General features: G+C 39.9%; 1 protein-coding gene across 1 annotated transcript in view; it reads right to left on the bottom strand.

Moving 5' to 3' along the window:
• The window catches only part of HCN1 (hyperpolarization activated cyclic nucleotide gated potassium channel 1), a gene marked incomplete at its 3' end in the record, with an annotated part of 290,284 nt that overhangs the window by 284,679 nt on the left and 384 nt on the right, over positions 1–5,221 (bottom strand). The window lies entirely within an intron of this gene.

Here is a 5,221-nt window from a genome sequence, read left to right as displayed (position 1 = left end):
GGAAAGATTAACTAATAAACTTGAAAAGGGCCATGAAATCAATTGTTGTCACTCAAACTTTGGTGAAATGGTTCAGATACATGCTCAACTCAAAAATAATCAACATATATACAGTATGGAGCAAAATTACGTTTATAGTTGTTCATATGAAAAATAATACAATGATTATTAAATAATAATACAAGAATAATCTCTGTGTTTCATGTACTCACAATTGTTAACTTAGTTTTGCCTCACTCTCCATGGTTATGTACACATAATTGTACACAGATATCCCTTGAATAGTTTATGTCACACATGTGTACACACATGCACATGCATGTACACACGCACATATGCATGCGCTCACACACACACACACACACATGCACACACAACCAGGAAGGTTCATTTTGCAAAAACAGAAAATTCAACTGAGCATCACCATTTTCCCCTCATTTTTTCTGTACAGTAATGATAAGCTGTACATCAAGATGCCCTCACAAAGAAAATTATTTTTAGAAGAGTACGTAGAGTAAGTGGAAATAGTCGTTTTCCCTAGTGCATGCAGATTTTTTTCTTCATTCCCACAGGCTCTGCTCCTAAACTGTATGGTGTCTGCCTAATTCAGTCTGCTACCTCTTTATACAGAAAGATAAAATGAAAACTTATCACAGAGCCTGAAAGTGTTCAGGACTCTTCATGAGGAGTCCTTGTCCTTAACAAGAAAATCCTCATCTTAAGCCCAACTGTTTTTCTAAATAATGAAGTGAATTATCTGTTAAACACAAAAATGACAGCCAGACTGGGAAAATGTTCACATGAAAATCACATCAGATATATTCTGCTTCCTCCCACTTTGGGACATAGGTTCATTGAGTGGAATAACGAAGAATTACAAATACTATGTAAATTGACTTTTGGTGTTAGTGGGGCTATTTTGATTTACGTTTTTGATCAAGCAGATATAGTTTAATTTGGCTTTGTTAAATAAACCAATGAGAATAATAAGTTCCAATGTTTTTAAAAGTCATTGTTATTCAGCATTCTAGTTCATAAATACGACTCCATATACTAAAATATGAATTGGTGGAAGTACATCTTCCCAAATGATGCTCAGATTATACCAAGTAGGTTTAAAAGTAGGTTTAAAGGGGAAGTTGCTCAGAAAGAAAATGGAAAACATCTCATAATATATTAATAATATAGTAGAACTGTAATGTCATAAATGCAATTAAAGAGTGAATATTTAATAAAACTTGAAGTTGTATAACTCCCATGTATACTAAGAAAAAGTAACTGAAAAAATTCATACCTCCAAATATTTCCAATAATTTCACTTTAATTGGGCCTAAAAGTTGTTAGAGCCAGGAAGAAAAAAAAAAAACTTAATTGAATTTCTAAGCTATAAAAAGGTACATCTAACAGAAAAAAAATAAGTAAATTCTTCAGGTTAATTTTGTCTGTGTTGATAGAAAAGGGAAGGAAAGGAGGGAGCAGTGTTGCTGGGAGAACAAAGGTAACATAACAATAGGCTAATTAGTCCTTAAACCCCAGAGGGTGGGATTGCTTCCTCCTGAGAGGCTTTGGGAAACAAAAGGTCTCCCCCCATTAACTGGAATCTGGGTGACAGCTCCCTTCGAGGAGAGACACATCAGTGACCCCTGACACCAGTAGTTGTGAATGCAACTCAGAGGTGGAAATACAGAAAGTCTCTTCTTCAGGAAGCGACTCCCATCTCTAGGGACCTGTGGCCCCAATGATGCAATAAGCTCTGCACAGAGTTATCCAGACTAATTGATGAAAAGCAGAGGAAGAAATAACATGGAGCTATGAAATCTCCCCAACCTGCAAGATGTTGGCAGGCAATGTATATGGAAAAGGAGTATTGTTTTTAATAATGTTGGAATCCCCAAAATAGCCCATAGTCTGGTGATAAATTCTTCCACAGTAAATTAATCACATAACAAAAACCACCCACGAAAGTACTCTAAGTAGTATTCTTTCAATCCATCTCAATGATTATATCACAACTATGGATGGGCTGTAATGCACAATGCCTGGCCTGTGTCACTTTTTTTTTTAATTAAATAAGTGAAAAGTAAAATTTTAGCTAATAAAGATATAGTCACTGTTACTAATATCAAAAAAATCAAACTTAATCTCCAAATTAAATATAGAGTACCCCCCACACACTTTGAAGAATATAGAGGCAGTGTTTATTAAAATACATTTCATTTTCAACACTGAGCTATCTGCTGTTGAAGTGTGTACACATTGTTTGGCCGTACGCTGTATCTGTGTGTTTTGTTCACAAGAAAGGCAATAGATGGTCACTGTGTCCTCACTATGCAAAGGTCAGTGTGATTTTATTCTTTAAGTAACTATATTTGCCCTCAGTTGGGTGATTAGAAAACATGGTGTAAACAAACACATCAGATTTTTTCCCCACTCAATTCTCTAGCTCCTACCCAGTTTTTTTTGTTTTGTTTTGTTTTGTTTTGTTTTTAACAGTATGGATAGGATTTGACTCTACTTTCCTCTCTGGAGTTCTCTAACATCCTCTCCTGAGAAAGAAGGGAAATACCGAGCCTCTGCTCTACTTCCACCTGAGGTGGGAGAGAACCACCTGCCAGACACAGCGATAGGTCTCCTGGGCCCAGTGAGAGGCACCTTGCTAGCTCTCTGGGGGTCTCAGTGGGAGCACAGCCCCGCCACCGCTGTCCCAGGAGGTGGCAAGGGACCAGAAGTGGAGAGAAATCATCCAGAGAAGGGAGAGATACTAGATCATTAGCCACAGTGTTCAAGTCCAGACCTGCCCTGGCGCAGCAGGCCCAGGCTACAAGCAGCAGTGTGGGCTGACTGAGTGTCAGGCTGGCATTGCAGGAATCATAGCTGAGAACCTCCCAGAAAGTGTCTTCCTCAGAAAAGGGCCTTGAGGTGCACAGATCCTGCCCACAACATACTCACCAGTTGCTTTTCCTTTAGGCAAAAATACTGTCAGAATTTTGTCTTTCAAATAAGTATTTATGTGATTATCTCCTTAGTTTGTTACTTTAGAAATATTTTAATTATAATTTTAAAAATCTATTTTAAAATATCTTCCAGTTAGTAATTATTAATTTATGTCTGTCATTCTTTTGCCAAAGCAGTTATTCACACATTCCAAACTACTCCACAATGGAATTTATTTAGAGTATCAGTTCACTTCTTTGTCATCTCCCATTTCTTTGAAACGCATGATTCCATCATTTGATTTCAATTTCTTCCCTTTTATAGTAACATTTCTTTCTTTTTAAAGAGATAGCTTGTACCTGGCAGGTGTGGTTCAGTGGTTAAGCATAAACCTATGTACCAAGAGGTCATGATTCCATGCCTGCTCAGGGCACTGCCCAGGTTTCAGGCTGGATCCCCAGTGGGGGCATGCAGGAGGCAGCCATTCAATGATTCTCTCACATCATTGATGTTTCTATCTCTATCCCCCACTTCCTCCCACTCTGAAATTAATAAAAATATATTAAAAAAATAAATAGATAGCTTGTCTCATATGAGTTACTTGGGAAAATGTAGAGAATCTTTAATTTCATGAATTTCATTCATTCAAAAGATTTTGGCACACTATTCCAATTCCTGAAAGATAGGGCTATATTTTTATCCAGTAAGTGGTAAAAGTTTAACTGTTTGATATATGACACCATTTTGAAAAATGTAGTCTTTACATGTTGCTCAAAAACATACACATATCCTTTGAAATCATTTCATTGAGGGTGAAATTAAAGTTTAGCATTTTATTTGCATGTAAATACTGAACCAAATCTATTTCAGGAAAGACCATGCTTACTTTTGTTATTAAGACTGAAGACTCTTGCCATATAAATTTTTTTTCATGAAAAAAATGGTAATATATGTTGCAACATATTTCCACTGAGGATTGAGAGAGGTAATATCCTACATATAATTTCTGAACTTTAAAATTCTAAAGAACAGGACAATGTTACATACTTTATGACAAGGTCATTTACCAGTTTGTTCCTATAAGTGTCTTCCTAGTGGAGGAAACATATTGGAATATTTAGTAGATCCCTTTAGTATGAACATTCTTTCAGTCAAACTCTTTTAATTTTCTATGGACTATTAATAGCGTTAGGTTTCATAAGTTCTCCTCTGGACATTGCTGTGTCTTTGCAAATAGGAACTTCAAAATTATGCACTTCCCGAAATCCATTCACTCTATGCACGAACAATCGAGGCTACTGATTTCTGAGACAGAATCTATCTCAGACAGTGAGACCGTGGGGCCGGAGTTAGGCGTTTTCCACAGCTAATGCCATTCAGCACTGTGGACAGCTCCCATTAAGGCCTGAAGTTGGTGGCAATTTCCCTGTGTTTCTGAACAGAACTCCGAAGTAATCTTTGTATGGCTGTACTTGTTTGCTGTTGAATAGACACCTGCTTAGGCGGCTTAGTGCGCTCGCACTCCTCTCGATGATTCTTTTTCGAACGAGTTCAGTTAATTAATTAATTAAGGCCACCCTGATTCGTGATTAGTTTTTCGTGTGTGTTTTTCGTGGAAAGCCCAGCTGATGCGGGAGCTAAAATAAAGTGGCTGAGGGTGTGCGCTCGCTAATAAGCGGATCTACTCCGCGACCTTCATTTGATAATCTCTACCCATGCTCTTCAGCGAATGAATACTTGGGTGACAAATAAGAACAGGAAACGTCTTCATTTTAAGTCTCCGAGGCAGCTACCCTGACAGCTGCCAGCTCCCTGCCCTAGTTCTCCAGCTGGGGAAAACGGGAAGGAGGTTTCTGAAATAGACTGGGAGTCAAGGTCAAGAGAGGGTGTCCCTGTGTTTCAGGAAGGGAGTCTGGGAACGCCCGCGCCTGGTTCAGGCTCGCGCCCAGCCCCTCAGCGCCGCGGACGCCGAACTCTCAAGTCCGGGCTGCGGAGCGCAGAACCCCGCGCCCAGCCTGCCGGCCGCTGTCCGCAGAAATGCATTAGGGTGCCCAGCGCCTGTACACGGGACACAGATGGACACTCCCGGGCCGAGAGCGGCCCGAGGAGCGGGGACCTGTGGGTGACTGTCCCCCCACTGGCCGCCCCAACCTCTGTTCAGCCCAGGAGCGCCTCTTTCCTTTTGGGGAGGGACGCACTTCTCGGGGGAAACGGCACGGAACCCCCAAACCACTTGCATTGCCGTCTCCTAAGGAAAAGTTTCCTGGCACAACTTTGCAGCCTCCCA

The sequence above is a fragment of the Myotis davidii genome, unplaced genomic scaffold (genome assembly GCF_000327345.1).
Source record: "Myotis davidii unplaced genomic scaffold, ASM32734v1 scaffold143, whole genome shotgun sequence".
Classification (NCBI taxonomy): domain Eukaryota; kingdom Metazoa; phylum Chordata; class Mammalia; order Chiroptera; family Vespertilionidae; genus Myotis; species Myotis davidii.
This window is presented reverse-complemented; position numbering and strand designations above follow the sequence as displayed.